The sequence below is a fragment of the Dasypus novemcinctus genome, chromosome 11, assembly GCF_030445035.2.
Source record: "Dasypus novemcinctus isolate mDasNov1 chromosome 11, mDasNov1.1.hap2, whole genome shotgun sequence".
In the NCBI taxonomy this organism is placed as follows: Eukaryota; Metazoa; Chordata; class Mammalia; order Cingulata; family Dasypodidae; genus Dasypus; species Dasypus novemcinctus.
Window position 1 is genome coordinate 89,301,500 of NC_080683.1, and position 22,154 is coordinate 89,323,653.

A 22,154-nucleotide genomic window follows, 5' to 3' on the forward strand; every position below is an offset into this window, starting at 1 on the left:
TTTTGGGAAGTAACAAGACCAGTAATAATCATGCCATTGTACACAGAGTACAACAGAGAAAAAGATGTTTTAAGTGGACATGCCTTATAGGTAAATCCACTAACAATACAGATATTAAAACAGACCATGGCTCCCCATCTGTTTATTGCTTTTCCAGATTCTCCATAGACCCTACTTTTATAGCTGTCTTTACGACTCAGAGCATAAATATTCAAGTGCCCTAAAGCCCATTATGGTAGCTTGTTGCTGACTCTGTGTTACTTGAAATGCATCTTGGTATGTAATTTATATGGTGTGCATGGAGATAAATTGGTCACCAAGTATAGCAGGTTTTAAATTCTTTTAATGCATCTAGATCTTATATATTTTTTGAAAGTTAGGACTGTAAATTTTAAACCCCTATTTTAAGAACTATTCTCTTGCATTAGTGCTGCTTTAAACATACTGTTCTCAGATATTTCAGAATTCTTTGGATCTGTATACTGTATTAAAATTTTATTATGTGTATGAGGGGCTCTAAATTAAATTAAGACCTTATATTATAATTTAATTTAGGAAACACAAAGAAATTTCCAATGTATTTTTCAGTCATCCTCCTTTGGTCATGCCAGAGAAAATATTTAAAGATGGTATGAATTAATAAGTTTCAATTAGCCAACTCTATAAAACATCTGCTCCACTTATTCCACTAAGTTAGGGACTGAACATCTGTACTTTTTTAAACTGTTGGATTGTGGTGGAATTTCTGTGGAGTGAGATTCACCAGATTTACTTGGAAAGTTTCATTAAGGAATATTGATTATATTTGAAAATTTTCCTAATCATACGGTGATTTCATTTTACAATGTTGTAGGAAGTTAAATAGAAGAGACATTGCTATTGGAAGAACAAATAAATTGAATGTACATTTTGCTGAATATTCTTTAAAAATATATATTTTAACAAAGGTAAATATTATGGCCAAAATATTTGCTTTTACATAGGCAAATGTAAATACTCTCTGCATTTCTTGAGAAACGTTTTGCGAGTGGACGGATAGATTATTAAATCTAACCAAAAGATTTTAAAGAGATTAATCATCTGCCTAGGAGTCTGAGGTTCACTGAGTGTGTCTTCCTAAGGGGATACCTGGAATGTGAGGATGCATTTACAGATGGTCTTGTGGTTACATGAATCTCATTTGGGCAGCTAGATCTGGAAGGCAATAGTAAATCAGATTCAGAAGCTTGTTCTGGTTCTTCATAGATTACCAGTGACCTAAAAAGAGCAAAACAAGCCTTCTTCATTATCTCTTATGCTGTTTTGCTGTGCAGATCAGTCATGCTGACATATTCTATTACTTGCTAATATTTTGCCCTCTCACAACCTATTCGAGCTGGTTGACAAAGTTTTGAGAAAATCCCATGGTCTATTGCTATCCCATATTTTCTAAGTAAGAATTTTATGTTCTCTATATTTATTTGAATTCAAAAGTGTAGAAAGTTGTATTTCCACCTAAATCTTACTTACCTTATTAAAATTGAGTAGTATATTTATATAGCAGTTTTCTGCAACAGTATATTATTTTATACTATCTACCTGTATTTAAATTTCTATTTTAAAATGGTTAATATTTTACTGCTGAAATTTCAGACTAGTTTCTTACAGTTGCCTTTTCTTACCATCTTCATAGTTGTATTTTCTCCTGGTTTTATGTACATGATTCTGATTGTGTATTACAAAACAAAGAAATCCAAAGAAATGAGCTTCAGCAATTAATGGAGGCTAGCACTGACCTTGAGTGTTTCAACTGGATATATTGCCAGATTTCAGAACCATAAGAAAAAAATAGAAATCCTGCTAAAAATTCCTCCAATTAGCACATGTAAAAACTTTAATACTTCCTATTAATTTCTTTTTAATTGATGTTAGGGTAAGATGGGTATTAACAAAATAATGTTTTATTGCAAGTTTATTGGTCAGTTTAGTACAATTTCTTACAAAACAGATCTACTCAATTCCTTTTGCTTCTGTTACATCCATGAGAAAAGCAATTGCAGAATCCATTTAGTCAATGAGGAGAAAAGTTTATTTACATGCTGATAAATTATAAGAAAATAATGAGTTCTACAGTTAAGTGTTTCAGGGAAATAATAGATAGCATTATCTCTTTGAAGCTGTTAGATTTCAGTTAAATTGAAATAAATACCTGGGATTATACCATTTGAGTTTACAGGATGATATTGGTATAGTGACAGCATTTACTCTCAAATGATGTAGCAGTTACATAGTGCAGAACAGCTAAAAGAATTTTTGTAAGTCAGGTTTACAGAGGTATAATTTACATCCTGTTATTCATGTTTTTTTAGGTTTGCAGTTCTATTAATTTTGACAAATGCAAAGTCATGTGTCCAAATCACCACGAATCAAGATATAGACCATTTTCATAATTCCCAGAAATTCCCATATTCCTCTCCTGTAGCCAGTCACTTCCCTCATGCCCACTGGTAACTACTGGTCTGTTTTCTCTTCTGCAGTTCACCTTTTTGAGAATGTCACATAAAATGGAATCATGTAGTAAGCAGCCTTTTAAGTCTGGATGTTCTATTTAAGCATAATATATACAGAGATTCTGCTATGTTGTTGTTTGTATCAGTAGTCCATTCCTTGTTTAATAAAAAATTTTATTATAGTGCATAGCAGCTTGATATTATTGATGAATTCCAAAAAGAAATATTGGATTATGTTTGTAAACTGGTCTTTTCTTCTCGGCATATGAGATTATACTGAATTCAGAGGTTTACTTGATTACTTAAATAAACCTCCTGTGTCAGTAGGGCGTTGAGTCCCCGCCCCTTGGTGGGTGGGGATTCTCAGGAAAAAGGCATGGCAAAGGACAGAGTTAAGGGTTTTTAATATTGGAGTTTGATGCTGAAGCCTTAAGCTGAAGCCCCAGAAAGAGAGGAACCCTGAACCCAAAGAAAAGCAAAACCCTGGAAGGGAGGAACCCAGGAAGCCTGAACTCTTGCAGACGTCGGCAGCCATCTTGCTCCAATGTGAAAATAAACTTTGGTGAGGAAGTAACTTATGCTTTATGGCCTCGTATCTGTAAGCTCCTACCCCAAATAAATACCCTTTATAAAAACCAACCAATTTCTGGTATTTTTTATGAGCACCCCTTTGGCTGACTAATACACAGTAATATGTATATAACACAAAATTACCCATTTAAATCATTTTCCACTGTAAAATTCAGTGATGTTAATTATGTTCACAATACTGTGTTACCATCACCGCTTTTCATCATCCCAAATTCTACAGCACTTAAGCAATAACTCCCCTTACAGGACCCACCCAGTAGAATATTATTCCACCATAAAATGGGATGAAGTTTTGATAAATGCTAAATTATGGATGAGCCTTAAACACATCATGTTGAGTGAAATAAGCCAGACACAAAAGGAAAAATATTGTATGATTCCACTCATATGAAATACTTAGAATGTGCAAATTTATAGTGCTCATTCCTTTTTAATGCTGAAAAATATTACATTTTAAGGATGTATTACAGATTGTTTATCCATTTATTGGTTGAGGGACATATGGATTACTTCCAGTTTTTGACATTTATAAATAAAGTCATTATTATAAATATTCATGTGCAAGATTTTATGTGGATATGTTTTCATTTCCCTTGGCTAAATACCTAGGAATAGGGTGTTGAGTTATATGGTAAGTGGATATTTAACTGAAAATCTCCCAAACTGTTTGATAAAGTGCATGTACCATTTTAAATTCCCAACAGGAATGAATGAAAGATCTAGTTCCTCTGATCCCTCATGAGTATTTGATATTGCCACTTAACAAATTTTAGCCATTCTAATAGTTATATAATAATTTCTTATTGTGATTTTAATTTTTATTCCCCTAATGACTAATGATAGTCATTGAAATTAGCATCTTTTCAATTCTTTGTTATCCATATATCTTCTTTGGTGAGGTGTATGATCAAATCTTTTGGCCAATTTTTTTTTTTTAAAGGATAACTTGTTTTATGATTTTTTGAGTTATGAGAATTATTTATTCTGGATTCCATTTCTCTATCAGATATGTTTTCTGCAAATGTTTTATATCAGTCTAGGGCTTGTCTTTTCATTTCCCAAAGAATAGAAGTTACTTTCAAACTTTTTTTCAAAAATTTTGGTATCTTTCAAAGAGTAGAAGTTTTAAATTTGGTATTAGGCAATTTTAATTTTTTTTTTCTCTTGTGGATAATGCTTTGGTGTTGTACTAAAAATTTTTGCTTAGTTCAAATTCAAAAATATTTTTGTGTTTTTTCCTCTAGAGTTTTATAGTTCTATGTATTATATTTAGGTTTATGATCCATATAGAGTTAATTTTGGTATGTGTTATAAAATGTATGTTAAAATTCCTTTTTAAAAAAATATGGATTGTCTATTTTTTCAGCACATTTTTTAAATGACTATCCTTTCTTCTTGGCACCTGTATTAGTCTGCCAAAAGGATAACAATGCAAAGTACCAGAAATCTATTGGTTTCTTTTTCTTTCTTTCTTTTTTTCCTCTATTGGCTTTTATACAGGGTATTTATTGGGGGTAAAAGCTTACAGTTCCAAGGCTCTAAAGAGTCCAACTAAAGGTTGCTTTTTCAGTAAAGTCAGTTGCCATGTTGTTTTGCTAACGAAGAGGCAGAAATTCTAAATGCTATGCAAAGGCAGTTTTAGTCAATCAAATAAGTTTCCAGTAAGATCAAATGTTTATAACAATTGAGCAATCACAGAAAAGAAAATTAAGTGACATAGGAAAGAATGAAAATATACACAACCACTCACCAAGTAGGGGAAAACATAACATCTGCTCTCTCATGAGCCTCGGGCGTCCCTTTGCAGCCAATCAGAATCCGGTTGGAAAAATGGTCCCAGGCAGAGAGTGTCCTGCTCTCCTGGGTGAGACTTCAACTGGCACTTGGGGACCATCCCTTTTAAGGGGTTCCAAACCTCAACCTCAGAACTCCAATGAGTCTCGCAAGTTGTGAGGAATGTCCTCATCGAAAGCAACTGAATCCATCCAGTGGTGGGGGTGGCCAGTCCTCCACAGGAGAGTTGTGGTGTCTCAAGGGTTCTTTTGTTCTAATCTGTTCATGGTACACTAAACAGGAACATGAGGGCTTTGATATACATCAGCTTTAACTTAATGTTACACAAATAGGATGTACAACTATCACATCTGTTTACTTGCTCCTTCTAAACATTTGTTTTTAGTTAATAGGTGAGGGGTGAGGGGTTGCCTGGAGAGCAGTGTTATTACATTCCAAAGGACAAAGACAAATTAATCATTCACAATTCTAGAATAAAATAGCAGAGTTTATTGATTAGAAAGCTTATGAAATCACAATATAATAATTTTCTTATAGCACATCACACGTGCTGAAGCAAGATGCTCGCTGATCTCGGCAAAGGTTCAGCCTTCCCCTCTGGGCTTTCTCTCTCTCAGCTGTAGGCTGGCATAGACTGAGGGCTTCCACTCTCTCCTGGCATAGGGCTCATTTCTTTCCAGGCCTTCTCAGCTGTTCTGATCTCTTCCCAAAGTCAGCGGTAAACTATCAGATGAATGGCTCACCTCTCCCCTGGGACCCAGGATAAAAAATGACAGAGAACCTCTCTTCCCATGTGTCTTCTTGAGTAAGTGTCCATTTTATATCAGACCCACCAAGGGGGTGGGGACAAACCTGAGTCATGCCCTACTGACATGGTCAAATCAAAGAAAGCCTTCAAAGCAATTTTAAGTGGTAATCTAATCTAAGGCCCCTCAACTGAATCCAGTAATCAAAGGGTATCACATACCCAGAATAGTTTCTAAACATAATCTATCTTTTTTGGGATTCATAAAAGAATCTCAAACTGTCACAGCACCTTTGTTAAAAAATCAGCTACCTTTATGTGTGGGTCAATTTTTGAACTCCTTCTCTTCCTTTCATTCATATGTCTATACTTTTGCCAATATTACAATGTCTTGATAATTGTAGCATTACAGTAAATCTTGAAATTAGGTACAGTAGTCTTCCATCTTCATCTTTTTTCAAGAAAATTGTTTTTGATTGTATGTTCCTTTGCTTTTTCATCTAAATTTTATAATTACTTTGTTGTTTTCTATAAATCCCTATGGGAATTTAAGTGCAATTGCAATAAGTGTAAAGAGAAATTGCATAAAAATTGACATGTTAATAATATTGAGTCTTCTACTCAATGAACATGAATGGTATACCTCCCCATTTATTTGGAGGGTCTTTGAATTCTCTTACAAAAGTTTTGCACTGTATATATTTTTAGAATTATATATTTCAAGTACTTCATATTTTTGGTGTTATTACAAATATTTTTAAATTTAAATTTCTAAATAATGATTACATATTTATTAATATGCAATAGATTTTCCTATATTGGAAACTCTGTAGCCTTGCTAAACTCACTTTTTATTCCAAGTATATATTTTGAGGATTATTTGAGATTTTCTATGTAGGCAATCATGTCATCTGCTAATAGAGATATATTTTTATTTCTCCTTTTCCTATCTATAAGCCTATGATTTCTTATTCTTGTCCTCTTATTCTGACTAGGACCTCAAATATGATATTGAGTAGAAGAAGTCAGATAAGACATTCTCGTTTCATCATTCTTTCACCTTTAAGTATGAGGTTAGCTCTAGGTTTTAATGTCATGCACTTTAGTCAGGATAAGGAATTTCTGTTAAATTTCTATTTTTCTTAGTTCTGTCTCTATTTCTAACTCTCTCTATCTCTATTTCCATTTCCATTTCCTTCTATCATATCATATCTATCTATCATTAATGGATGCTGAATTTTGTCAAATGTTACTTCATCTGTTGAGATGATTATATGGTTTTCTTTGCAAGTCTTTTGATATGGTGCATCACATTTGTTGATTTTTCAATCTTGACCCAAACTTACGTTCTCAATATTAATCTCATTTAGTCATGCGATATTACCCTCTTTATATATTTCTGGATTAAATTTGCGCACTTTTAAAATCACAAAGTGCTTTTTACTTTCAAAAATGCTTCACTAATATTAATTAGTTATTCCTACTTAAAAACACTCTGTGAGTCAGGTCAGAATTATTACCTTTTTCTTCCTTGGAGGAAATGAAGACATGGGGATCTAATGACTCTCCAGGGCACTGGGGGAAGGTGGTCTCTTAGGCAGAGTTAGACTTCCAAGTGGCCTATCTGGCTTCTGGGGTCTGTGTACGTCTGCATGTCTTTCTGCTACTGCAATACACTAAGAGCTTCTTAGACAGGGACAACTTCTGTCTATCATTGTATACATGTTATTACTAGAATAATTATTTTAAAATCTGTGGAACAAACAATACCTATGGTGAACCCAAAGTTACACCATGGACTGTAGTTAATAGTACAATTGTAAAAATGTGTTTTCATCAATTGTAACAAATGTGCCATACCATAGCATATATAGGTATGATGTAGGGTGATGTAGGGGAATTCTGTATTTTGTGCGTGATTGTTCTGTAAATTGACAACTCCTGTAATAAGGAAGGAAGGAAGGAAGGAAGGAAGGAAGGAAGGAAGGAAGGAAGGAAGGAAGGAAGGAAGGAAGGAAGGAAGGAAGGAAGGAAGGAAGGAAGGAAGGAAGGAAGATTAAAGAAAGGAAGGGAAAGGAGGGAGGAAGGGAAGGAGGAAGAAAGAAAGAAAAAGAAAGAAAGAAAGAAAGAAAGAAAGAAAGAAAGAAAGAAAGAAAGAAAGAAAATTAAAGAAAGGAAGGGAAGGGAGGGAGGGAGGGAAGGAGGAAGAAAGGAAGGAAGAAGGAAGGAAGGAAGGGAGAAAGGGAGGGAGGGAGGGAGGAAGGAAGGAAGGGAGGAAGGAAGGAAGGAAGGAAGGAAGGAAGGAAGGAAGGAAGGAAGGAAGGAAGGAAGGAAGGAAGGAAGGAAGGAAGGAAGGAAGGAAGGAGGGAAGGGAGAAAGGGAGGGAGGAAGGGAGGAAGGAAGGAAGGGAGGAAGGAAGGAAATGGATTTTTCAGATGCGGTGGTAGGAAACAAAAAAGAAAGGCCACTGCTTTTTTTCTCCCAGTCTGCGCCTAAGTCAGGAAGCTTGCTGTTGGTGGCCCTTTGCCAGGTTTGGGGTGAGAGTTGCTGTTGCTTCTGTGTGCTGAGTGGAGACGGCGAATGGGAGCAGGGATCTCTTCTAGGAGCTCCTCCGCTGCCCAATCAAAAGGAGAGTAAATCTTGGAGGGCCTTCCAGGGGTGGGATGGCGCAATGGGGACCTGGGCTTAGGAATCAGGCAGGTCTCGGCTGACATGTCGGCTGCTCCTCTTACCGGTGTACGTCCCTTCATCGCAGTTTCCTCACCTCCATGCTTGAAGCGTCCGGTAGCCATTGCTGTAATTGGGCTGCTCAGTCCCCATTCACCAGTCTTTCTCCTGGTCCCCGGCTGGACAGCGGCCTAGACAGCGGGCCTTCCTAGGGTGGCCCTCAGAGCCTCCCTCCCAGCTGCCCACAGATGGTCCTCCCTCTGGTGACTTCGCTGCCCCCGATGCACCTGGCCCTCTCAGACTCCCTGCCTGTCTGGGTTGTGCATACATTTCATTGAGGGTTTTTATCTATGTGCAAGAGAGATCTTGAGCATAGATTTTCTTGTAAGGTGCTTTTTTTTTTCCCTTTCTCTCCTGATTTTGGACCAGGATAATTCTGGTCTTATAAAATGAGTTTGAAATTGTCCTTCCCCCTCTATTTCCTGGAAATATTTATTTGTTCCTTGAATGCTTGTTAGAAAAAGCAAAGCTTCCGAGATTGAAGTTTTCTTTGTTGGAAGGTTTCCAAAATATGATTTCAGTTTCTTTAAAGGAGGACTGTTCAGGGTCTGCTTTATTTTCTTGAGAGCGCTTATGAAGTTTGTGTTTTACAAGGAATTTTTTCCATTTCATCTAAGGTGTCAAATTTATTGGCATAAAGATGTTCTTATTAATTTATTATGTTTTTATTGTCAGTAGGATCTATAATGAACTTTCTTCTTTATTTGTGATATTGTCTGTGTTTTCACTTTTTTCCTGATCAGTGTGTTTAGAGGCATATCCTTTTATTAATCTTTTTAAAGAACCACCTTCTGTTTTCATTGATTTTCTGTTTTCAATTTCATTTTTCCTGCTCTTAACTTTATTATTTTTTTCTACTTGCTTTATATTTAATCTGCTCAATTCTGTTGTTTCTTAAGGGGACATATCAGATCATTGATTTGAGACCTTTCTTCTCTTCTAATAGATGCATTTAATGCTATAAATTACCCTCTGAGTATTCACAAATATTGGTATGTTTTATTTTTATTTTCATTCAAATGAAGATACTTTGTAATTTCTCTTGAGATTTCATATTGAGCCATGAGTTACTTCAAAGCCTGTTGTTTAACTTTCAAACATTTGGGGATTTTCCACAATTTTTATTGATTTCTAGTTTAATTCCAATGTGTCAGAAAACACATTTGGGATTATTTCAAATGTTTTAAATTTCTTGAAGCAAAAGATATAGTATAGAATGAGCAATGTCCCATTTACATTATGGCAATACAGCTAACAAAGGTTTGCAGTAGGTGCACTATGTGAATGGTCACAAGTCTTCACACTACTAATTGTGAGCAGGACTTTCCACCACACATTTTGATTCTAGGCTCAACCAGATGACTTACTTTGACTAATGAGATATTTGAAAATATGATGCAAGCAAAATTTGGAAAATGCTTGCATGGTTTTTCTTTTCTTCTTGATCCTCTGAAAGTGCTGGAAGTTACTGGAAGATGAGACAAATGGAATAGAATTCATTTGTCCTTGCTAAAGTCATACAACTCAGACTGTAGAAGACTATATACTGAGGAGTGAACCTAGCCAATATCATCAGAGTTGCTTAGCAGACCCATAAAACATGGTTATTATTTTAAGCTACTGAAAGTTTGGGTGGACTATTCTTTCTTATTTGCTTCTGCTTTACTGTCTCTTGCTTATTTCACCATGAGAATGTATCTGATCCACACTGAAAACAACTGGGCTAGATAGTTGGAGAACATGCAGAGTAGAGTCAAGAATATGGCAGACTTCAGTAGCCGCGACCAAGATTGCCTGAGCTCTTTTGACCTGAAGTTAACCTCAGATGCAGTAGCAAGTCCAATTTAGACTAGAACTCCCCAGCTGGTGCGAGGTGAAATCTCTGACCTAAAGAACTATGAGCTAAGCAAATTGCTCTTGTTTTATACCCATGAGATTCTGGGTGTTTTGCTACACAGCATTATTGAGTCAATAGATAATCAATGCACATATCATTAATCACTCTATCTTACTTTGAGGGGGAAATGGAAAGAGTTGTACCAAACTTTTTAGATGATTTTGATAGAGCAGTGAAGAATAAAAGGAAACAGCAGATGTGGTTGAATTGATCTACTCATATCTTTCTCATCTCTGTTCCTCCCAAAGTTAGAGAACATACGTTGCAGATTTTAGTGACTTGTAGGGTTAGATAATGTGGCATTCATATTTTGTTAAATCTTGTAACATCTCTAATTTCTCACTTATGGTATTATTAGTTTCAGTGTTTTCAGTATTTTATTAATGAATTAATTTTTGTAATTCTTTTTCAGGCCCTTTAGATATGATTTTTATTCTCCTAGTGAAGCATTTTTTTTTTTTCCATAGAAATACATCTGCAGTTTGATAATGAAAACCACAGGAAAAACAGACCAGGCATGAAGTAATTTACCTGTAGGCAATTATTCTGGGACAGAATTGAACAGAATTTGAGAAATTCTTATAATACAAATGAATTCCATCTCCTTAAATGTGCATAAGAAACATAAGGTCAAGCTTTTCTGTTGATTAGGTTCATTGCACAAAATCTCTTTCTCCAGAAAATCTTAGTGAATGTCATCATACAAAAGAATAGTTAGAATGGAGACACTGAATTATAGAGTGCAACTATTACATCACTTTTTTATATAAATGATATTATTGGTAAGTGTAAGAACTTTTAACTTATTTTTGTAAGAGCGTAACCTTTGGGTAAAAAGTATGTTTACTCTAAAGATTACGTATTTGTCGTCTTTTTTATTGTATGAGCCAAAAAAATGAAAGATCGGAAGAAAAAGGCAGTTTCTTGAAAGGTAGCAATAATTGGCATTTTGTGTCAAACAGTCGTGTTTTGACAGGTCCAATTAATTCTGAAATTTGGTATTAGGTTGATCTAATACCTGGCCTTTCTAAACTTTGCCCTTATGCAAAATCATTTCAATTTTGCATATGCAGTTTTGGTAAAACCCAATTTTCTTTTCCTCTGAAGAGCAGTAGTGTTTGCGTGGATCATAGAACGTAGAACAATTTTGCAGACCTACTGAGTGAGCACAGCAGTAAGCATCAGGGGTGTTATGTTAAAGGTGAGGATTATATAGTGAAACAGATGAACTTCAAAGGGAGGTGTAGTTAATATTAAGTTTCAAGACCTGATTTTGAATCACAGCACAGATACGTCCTAGCTGTCTGAACTTGGAAGATTTACTTAACTTCTCTAACACTTAAATTGTTTAGTGTGAATAAGATTATAATGATGACCCATTTCACAAGATTGATCCCAAGGTTTAACATGGCAGTGTTCAAATGCCTATCCTAGATTAAAAGTGGGGTGGTTGGACTGGTGGTATGCTGGCACTTTAGAACTTAGGTGGGCAAGAGAGTTACCTTGATTGTGGGGCATGGAATACCAGGGGAATCAAGAGTAGCAGCTAAACTTAGGGACATGAAATAGAAACCTGGATGAAGTATTCAATAACAATAATATTAATAGAAATGATGCCATTTATCAAGAGTTGACAATATACCAAAAACTCTTGAGTCACATTTATTTTCTCATCTAATTCTGACAAAACTCTCATTAGGTGAATAAACGGTTTGAATTAAAAAGCTGAGCAATTGTTTGTTCAGCACTTACGTATTGTGTTCTATAGGCTAGAAAAAGAGCTGTTGTGGTATTGGAGAAGGCCTGTGCCCTCATGAAACTTACGTTCTAGTAGAGAAGACACTAAAAATTAAATACGTGCTATCATTTGAGATAGTAATAAGTAAAAAAATAAAAGAGTTAAGGAATAGAGAGGTGCTACTTCAAAAAGAGTGCTTAAGGAGACTGAGTCCCTGAGGAAACTGACATTTGATCTGAAACCTGAATTATGAGAAAGACCCCTTTATTTAAAGAGTTGGGAGATTCCTTTAACAGAAATAATAACAAGTGTGCTAGCCCTGGTGTGGTAACAGGCGATGTGAGTGAGGCGTAGGGATGGCCAGGAAGGAACTTAAAGGCCGAGAGTAGGCAGGACCAGGTAATTGAGTGCCTGTTTGGGCCCTAGAGAGATTCCTGGAGAGTTCCTTTAGCAGAAATTTAGAGCCAGACCCCTTTTTATAGTGGTGCTAAGTGAAAGCTTCTACCATGGTGTAGCAGTTTAATATAATTGATGAATTCCAAAAAGAAATATTGGCTTATGCTTGTAATATGATCTGTACCTGGGCATGATTATTTATGATTAGGGCATTGAATCCCATGGATGGGAACTCACAGATAAAAGGCATGGTGAGGGCTTTTAATGTTGAAGTTTTGATGTTGGAGTTTGATGCTGAACACTTAAACTGAAGCCCCAGGAAGTCAGCATGCGCAGGAAAGAGAAGCTAGCCCCAGAAGGAAGGAACCCAGGAAGCCTGAACCCTTGCAGATGTTGGCAGCCATCTTGCGGCAAATAGACTTTGGTGAGGGAAGTAATTTATGCTTTATAGCCTGGTATCTGTAAGCTCCTATCTCAAATTATAAAAACCCTTTACAAATACCAACCAATTTCTGGTATTTTTCATCAGCACCCCTTTGGCTGACTAATACACATGGATAGGAGGGAGATGTTTAAAGTGCTGAGATATTTGGGAAGGCTGTCATAATCTCACTACTTGCTTGTGTCTAGCCCAAAGTATCCCAGCAAAAAAAAAATCATCACTTCTTCTCTTCCTTCCTTCCTTCCAGTCATAGTACTTGCTTCCTGAAGCATTTATTGCCAAAAGTAAAATGAAACAGTTATTAAATTTAGGTTCTGGGATGCTGGTAAGTCATTTAACTTCTTTCAGTCTTATTTCCCTCATTAGGAAAATGGAGGGGGGCAGGATTGGATTAACTGATAGCTAAAGTTCCTTCCCCACCAAACTTCCATTTTCTGTTTTTCTATGATCTAGACAACCCGATTTACCTAGTTAAGATACACTTATTTTTTTAAACGAAAATATTATTTAAGAATATTTAAAGCCTATGGCTTTATTTAAGGCTCTCAGGGTAGATATTGCCACAAAAGAATATATACAAGTAGTGTATATATATTGTTGATTGTGAGCTCCATACACACATAATTTTTGATATCTCACATACACTCCTTAAGAAATATTTTCATGATGGAGAGCAAAGCATGCACACATGTATCTAAAAGTCTGTGATGCATTAACTACTTTTGCTTTTTCTCGGTGTGAAGTAGGATCACTGATGATTCCTCCTGCATTTTCCACTTACCCACTATTCAATTGTTGACCTGCTGTTAAGAGGCCCTGGATGATGAGGAGCTCTGCCTTCATGTGGACACATTAAATTGAGCAATTTCTATCAGAAGGAATTAAACCTATGAAACCTGCCACCTTCACTAAATCAAGGATTAAGTGGAACTTTCAAAGTGAGTCCCATTGATTAGCTAAAGGATTTATTTTGGGTGGACTTAAAAGTCACCTTTGATGGAAGTGTCAGGATATTCTGCTGAATAGCAGGTACATCCACCAGATACTAATCTGAAGCTTGGATTTTTAAGGAAAGCTTTGGTTTGAAGAAAATACATTTGTCACACCCTGCTCCCCAAGATGCTCTCCTTTGGAGTGAATGTATTTCTGAAAAGTTAACAGTTTGAATTGATTTAGCCCAGTAGGAAACCATCAGGTATCCTGTGCAGTTGCTAAGCAATGTGGTGTTTTGTCAGGCTTCGACCTTTAGTGCATTTTCTAGTGAAAGTGTGCTCCAGTTTTTACATAGCTGGAGTGTACCATCTATTTATTTCACCATGAGCACTATTCACTTGAAGACAACAAGGTTGGTAAATTTTATTTTGTTTCCGTTAATGGTATGTTTCACAGTCAACCGTTTTTGCCTGGTCCTCAATCAACAAATCAGTTTGGAAGTTTCATGGTCAAGTCAAAAGAATTTGGAATAGCCTTTTTCCTCCTTCTTCCCAAGAATTAGCACTCCCAGTTAACCTCAGCTTTGGTCTGGATAGAAATAGAAATAGAAAATTTGGATTAAAAAAATTTAAGCACCGCATGTAGTTCTATGGGCACCTATGTCTCCCCAATCAGGCACTTCTATCTATTTCACTAATCAGGTTCTCCTAAAATATTAACATAAAAAACCCACTCTATCAGACATAATGTAAAAGGCCAACAGCACATCCTCCTAAGTTCAGGAATCACATATTTTATGTATTGTGATTCTTTAAAATAAGACCATTGGGGGGGGGGGGGAGGGAGGAGACATCTATTTTATAAATTTACTCCAGGTATCATACATTTCAGAAGGTTGAAAGCAAGTAACTGTCAATGTTGCCAAGTGAGATTTTGCTTTTTTAAAGGCAAAGATTTTTTAAATAGTTGCAAAAGTATAACCTATTCATTTAAACAATACAAATATAACAGCCATAGAAAGTAGCAAGTCCCTCATATAGGACTAACCCCCAGAGATAGTTACCATTAATAATTCCATACATATTGCTTCACACTGTTCTACACATATGCTAATATTTTCCATTATTATTAAGTGCAAATCAAATTAAAATATTATTTGATGAAATATTTTCAAGAGGAATGGAAGCAACAGAAGTAATTGGAATTAATTTATTAATAACAACTGATAACTTCAAAATGATGTAACAGTTTTGAAATCAATTAGATGGATACCCAAATTGAGTAAAGAATAGTACAAAAGTTATCAATCACAAAAGGAAAAAAGAATACAATTAATAGTTGGACTCATAAAGAAATAATAATACAATATATATCTATATTGGGATATATTGGGAGCCTCTGATTTTCTATTCCATATGTATATACTATACAAAGTATGTTCCTCTTTAAATATTTTTTTCAAGACTTAGAGCAGGGAAGAAGAAAAGTAGAAAGAAAGTGAAAAAGAAAGAGAGGTAGACAAAACTATCCTTCCATTTCAACTTAAATAAATATCCTTTGATATATGTAACAATTGATTCATATTAATATCAAGAATGAATTGTTTTCATAATAAGCTTTTGTTGCCTCATTTCCAGTATTTAAAAACATGCAACAAGTCAACATCTGTTAAACTTTTTAGGGTTGAAATAAAAATCAAATGTCACCTGCTGTATTTTTTTAAACCAATCAATTTTATTGATACTTATTAATAAAGCTACAATTCATCCAAAGTATATAATCAATGGTATTTTGATATAATCACGTAGTTGTGCATTCATAACATTAATCATTATTAAAGCATTTTCATTATTTCAATAATAATATTAATAAACAAAAACAGACAAATGAAAATTCTTTACCTCTCAATCTGTTTCCCCTGTTGTACATATGCTATTTCTGGCTATTTTTGTACAACTATTTCTTTATTAAACAGTTTTATTGAGGGATATTCTCATACCATATGATCTATCCAAAATGTATAATCAATGGCTTTTAGTATAATCACAATGTTATTCATTCATCATCACAAATTATTTTACAATTTCATTACTCCAGAAAGAAAAAGTCCACACTCCTTAGCATGCCTTACCCAGCCCTACATAACCACTAATCTAATTTCATCTTTATAAATTGATTTATATATTCCATTTTATGTAAATGGAATCATATAATATATACTACCTTTTGTCTTGTTTCTTTCAATTAGCATAATGTTTTTTCTCTGATATTAACATTTTGTAGTATTAACATACATTTGTTATGCTTAACATTTATTATATCATATTATATTATATACATACATGCTTCAAAGAAAATTGGTCTTATATATGCAGTTTTATCCATAATCAGATTTCACATGCAGTTTTACTATGCTATACAGCATAGTATAGCATATACTATATTACATAGCATATGTAATATACTATATAAATATAAATATATATGTACATTTACATATACTAAAAATGTTACATTTTTTAACTTTCCTTTTAGTAATATACTGACCTTAGACTTTCCCTTTATTTATTTTTTTAAATATACCTTTTAATTTTTTAAAAAAGTTACTTAGATTACATAAATGTTACACAAAAAATATAGGTAATTCCCATATGCCCCACTCTCAGCCACTCCCACATTTTCCCACATTAACAGCATCTTTCATTGGTGTGGTACATTTGTTACAACTGATGAACACATTTTGGAGCATTGCCACTAAATGGGGATTATAGCTTACAATGTAGTTTTACACTCTCTCCTGCACAATTTTTCTCCTGCATGATTTTGTAAGTTACAAAGATAGATTATAGCTTGTATCTCTCATTGCAGTGTCATTCAGGACAATTCCTAAGTCCTGAAAATGTCCTCAATTACACCTGTTTTTCCTTCTCCATCCCCTCAGAACCTCGTGTGGCCACTGCCTCCACACCAATGATAAAAGTTCTTCTATTGCTAGAATCACAATAAGTCTATACTAGAATACCAGTAGGTCTACTCTAGTCCATTGTTCATTCCCCAATCCTGAGGATTCCAGGATGGTGATGCCCACTCCACCTCTAATTGAGAGTGGGTTTAGATCCCATGGGGCAGAAGGATGTGACTTTCTTGCTTGCAGTTGCAGACTTTCTCTGTTCCTTGGAATGGTCATTGTCCATCATCATCTCCTTGTTAGTTGTCCTGGGTGAGTTCAATGAACTGGAGAGTAGGTGTTACAACTCTGTTGAGATTCAGGGCCCACCTGGCACATGAACAGCCTGAAGATTTAAGTCTTCTGGACGTACATCTATCAAGTCTAGCACTAATAGAAGGGGAAAATAGAAAGGGCAGAACAGCCATGTATAAGGGAACCACAACTGAGTCCAACTCCATTGCACTGGGGAGCATTAATTCCCAAATAGTGCCCACTGGCAGGACGCCAAACTCCTAAGCTGTCTGCCCTGCCTATACTGTGTGGATATCTCCACTATTTGAGGCAATATTTACTTTGGCAGTCAATGAGATCCTGCGGAGAATGCATAAGCGAAATCTCTGGAATTACTTCCAGACTTCCTTTGAAATCTCTTAGCCATGTAAACTCATTTGTCTTTAACTTTGGTTAACATTTTTTTTTCCAGTTGCATTGCTAGTTGGTGCTTAGAAGTAGTCCCTTCATGCCAGGGAGGCTTATCCCTGGGAGTCCTGTCCCATGCTGGGGGGAAGGTAATGCATTTATATGCTGAATTTGGCTTAGAGGCCACATATGAGCAACAAGGAGTCTCTCATGATCACCTACTGTATTTTGACAACCACCTTAAACACGGTTTAATCTCTTTCCTTTTAATTCTTTATGTCTCCTAACAATTCTTATATCATATTATATATTATATACATAATATTATTATTGTCATAATTACTTTTTTTGTGCCTATCACCTCCTATTAGATGGGATATTCTTGAAGATCAGGGACTATGGACTTTTTCAAACACTTCACTTGGCAGATGTGTTGGTACTAATTAAGTCCTCATTAAAAGAATTTAAAAACCCTAATATACAGAACAACAGGATTTTGAGAAGGGTGGTAATAGCATAGTTTTGTCTCCTTAAATTCCTTCTTAAAAAAAAAAAAGAAAATGTGGTAAATAAAAGTATCGAAACCCAAGGCTTATAACAAAATTATGTGACAAAACACTCTCCACCAACTCCAAAACTATCAATAGCTGCAAGAACTGTAGTGTCTCCTTTGGAAACAACAGACCATCTGATAAACTTGAAAGAACACTAATGGGAAACAGAAGTAACCCAACAGATAGGGCATTCGCATGCCACATGGGAGGTCCAAGGTTCAAACCCAGGGCCTCCTGACCTGTGTGATGAGCTGGCCCATGCGCAGTGCTGATGCGTGAGAGGAGTGCCGTGCCATGCAGGGGTGTCCCCTGTGAAGGCAAACCCCACATGCAAGGAGTGCACCCCAGAAGGAGAGCCGCCCAGCATGAAAAAAGAGCAGCCTGCCCAGTAATGGCGCCGCACACATGGAGAGCTGACGCAGCAAGATGACATAACAAAACACGACACAGATTCCGGGTCCTGCTGACAAGAATACAAGCAAAAACAGAAGAACACACAGCTAATGGACACAGAGAACAGACAACTGGGGTGGAGAGGGCAGGGAAGGGTAGAGAAATGAATAAAAGATAAAAAAAAGAAAGAAAGAACATGAAAATAGCCAATGGCCATCTATGAATATGCAGAATGGACTGACTGGAGATCAGAAGCTGGAATGGGGAGAGGTTTTGTTCTACCTGACAGTAATTGCATAGCAAGGGTCTGATGAGCTGTGAAGGGGCTGGTAAGGCATAAACAAAGTGAATTCTGAGAAACTGACTCTAGAGCTCCCTTCTGGGGTATGAAACTAAGGAGAAATTGCTGAGATTAGAATAAAAATTGAGCAATACAGGGACAATAGAGATAAATGAAAAGAAGTTTCAACTATAGACCTGTAAAAGAGATTAAGAAGACAATACATGTGTAAACATTTTGCAACCACTGGACAGAGACTGGAGCTTAATCCTGTCACTCAATAAGAGAATGGTGTGTCAAAGTGTTGTACAAAATTGTATAAAATATATATTTTATATTTTTATTTCCTCTTAACTTTGGCTTACAATTTTATTTTACTACTCATCATTGTCAATAAATTTTCACATTGTAGCTATTAATTAATGTAATTAACAAGGTCTGTTTAAATTAAATAAATGGAGATTACCTTTAGAAAACTAAATCCAATTTTATCTTAATTCAGTTATTTGACAGAATTTTATTTTGCTTGCCTTATGAGTTTTAAATTGATGAAAAGGAAAGAAAGATTAATTTCAAGAAAGAAAAGTTCAACTTAACCTTTTTTTTCCCAAAAAGGTTGGAAAAATGGCATTTTCAATTTTAAATGGGGAAAAAATTAAGCTATTCCTGCATATGCCGTATATCTCATTAGCATCCTCTATAGTAGCAGTGTAGGATAAGCCTGTTCAATCTATATGGATGAGGTACCAAGTTAAGTTAGAAATGAAAAAAAACAAAAACAAACAGGGAAAAACTGGTTTCCTTTTCTTACATAATTGACTTCTATTAGAGTTGAAATCCTTTGTGTGGAACCATGGAAGAAGAGGAGGCTAATATATCAGTCAAAATAAATAGATCCCCAATAAAATTGTCTTTATTCAAAAAAGTTTTGATACCTATTACTTGATTGTTAAATCTATAATTTACTGGTCATCCTAAAATATTGCAAATTGTACATTAAATAGTTTTATGCAGGATTTCCTGAGATCTGAAAATTCTTTCAGGGTATCCTTTCGGGGCAAAAAGATTGAGAAGCCTTCCCTAGATCCAGCCATCATCCAGCATTTGTTACGAAAAAATTGGCTTCATGTTGTAATGGGATAAAAAAGAATTAGTGTTGTATAAACAGGCCTAATTTCAAATTCCCAGCTGCATGACCTTGAGCAAATTGTTTAGGTTTCTTCAACTCTAGAATTGGGATAATCTCTTCTACCTTACAATGTCTCTCTGACGATTAAATAAAATAGTGGAATGCAGGGTGGAGTGTTACATTTGTGTTGTGTTTGGATGGTGTCTTTTATCACCCCCATGATATTCACATGCCTCAGAAACCACCGAGGGGAAATATAATCTATGAGTTTTTTCAGTGGTTTGTAATGGGATTTATTTGGGATGCAACACTGAAACTTACAAAAGCAGTTTGCTGCACTCTGCCACTTTCATTGGATTTCAGTTTCTTCATACTAATAGGTGTTCTATTTTTTTCAAACTTATTTGTTCTCAATGAAAACTATACAGTTTTCTGGTATTGTTATTTCCTTTTCTACATGCTATGAGTCAAATTTTAATAATTCATTTTAGGATTTATTTCAGGCAGCATGTCATATGTCTAATTGTTTTGGTCTTATGATAGAAAATAGAGAAAATTGTAGAGTAGCTCCTGCTCTATTACATACTTATCTTGACAGTTAAACTAAACAAAAAAATTTTTTTTCTCTTTTTTTTCTTTTTTTCTTTTACCCCTTTAAGTGGAGTGCACCATTCTTGAAAGTACCACGGTACCAAGATGATGCATGAAGTGGATAGAGCACACCCCTTTTCCTACTCCCTGTTCCAAAAATCAATTTAATATGATGTCCTTAGATAAAGAACATATCAGGTATTAAACTGATTAGAACAGATACTATACTTGATCATAGCCAAAAGGCTGAGAAGCGATTAAGCAAAAATTCTTGAGTATAAGTATTTTTAAATCAGTGGGACCATAGAAAGTAATAACATCATTTATTAGAATGAAAAGTGTCTGTAACTGAATGCTCTTTTCCTGTATAGATTCTCTATTTAATTTCTGTTAAAAATCTTCATAGTATTGCTCATATTTTAGAGCCTGTTTAAATAATAATATCAATATTAATAATAGCCACTGATTTTTGTGAGACAAATCATAAGGAATTCTCATGAGTTCATAATTTACTTTATTTTTTTTCGTCAGCATTTCTACATGATAAGAACTATCATATTCCTATTTTTTTAGGGTTTTCTGTTTGTGTAGTATAGTTCCATAGATTTTTAAACTTTTAAAATTCTGTTACCATATATACTATCTAACATTCCTCTTTTAATCATATGCAGATATATATTTCAGTGCTGTTAATTATGTTCACAAAGTTGTGTTATCATAATTACCATGTATTACCAAAACATTTCCATCATTCCAAATAGGAACGCTGTACATTAATTCCCATTTTACAATATAGAAAACTGAAGTGCAAACAGGTAAAGGAGCTTGTTCAAGACCACACTGCTTGTAAGTGATAGAGGAAGGCCATGAACCCAAATATCTGAAGATTAACTTTTCTTTGCTGTTGGTGTTTAAAGTAGTGAAAGAAAAGTTTCAGGAATAAGGGATAGTTAAGAATAAAAATTGTGGGAGGAAATGGCTGAAGCAGCTATCGAGTAAATCTGCATTAAGTCTATTTTCATGGAGCACTGAGCTCTCGAAGCTGATTTAAAAGGTCAGGAAGTAGAGGAAGCAAGGATTCATATACCATGGCTTATATGGCTCTGTATCCTGGCAAAGCAGAAGTGCTCCATCACTTTTCTTTATACCCCAAAGGTGGAGTCAAGTTCTTCACACTCTAATTACAAAAGGAATTGCCCAAAACTTGGCTCCAGTAACAAGGAGGGTGTAAAATGAAGAAAGCAACATTACAACCCCTTTCAGGGCACTCCTGCAAAATGCAATATCCATTTGCAGCTTTTACTTCACTAGGCAACCCAGGAATTTTGTGAAATTAATCCAGCTGAGTTCAAGGGTATATTATTTGTTTGTGACAATGGCTGAGGTCCTTGCAAGAGCAGATCAAGGACTACAAGCTTCACTCAGGGGCTCTTGGGTGAAATGGAGACCAGCCTTACCATGATTTACCTCAGAATCAGTAGGTTTTCTGTCTTTAGATAAAGTACTTTGTGAACTGGAAATGCAGATGTTTGACTTTATGTACTTGGGTAGTATTCTGTAGCATAGGTAGTCACCTCACCTGGATAGACTCTTTATGGTGTGGAATTGGTGGAGTGATAGTTAATGTAGTCATGTAGGCTTTAATTAAAGACATACCATTTATGGTAGAGCCAAGTTGCTTTTGATTTAAATATTCCAAATGAAGGAAATCAATAGAGCAAGCAGTGGTTTGGCTTTCATTCAATGAGGTAAGTTTTTCAAGGATTTTAAAGGCTCTTTATCTTGCTAAGTATTCCTTCATAATAGTGAATTAAATTACGTGAAGAAAAACATCTACTTCTCATGCAGATCATGTAGCCTCTCTGC

General features: G+C 35.3%; 1 non-coding gene across 1 annotated transcript; it reads right to left on the bottom strand.

The window, feature by feature from the left end:
• Window positions 1-20,355: 20,355 nt before the first annotated feature.
• Window positions 20,356-20,546, bottom strand: LOC111763544 (U2 spliceosomal RNA). Its single transcript, XR_002796393.1, has one exon. It is a non-coding gene; the product is annotated as a U2 spliceosomal RNA (small nuclear RNA).
• Window positions 20,547-22,154: the final 1,608 nt, after the last annotated feature.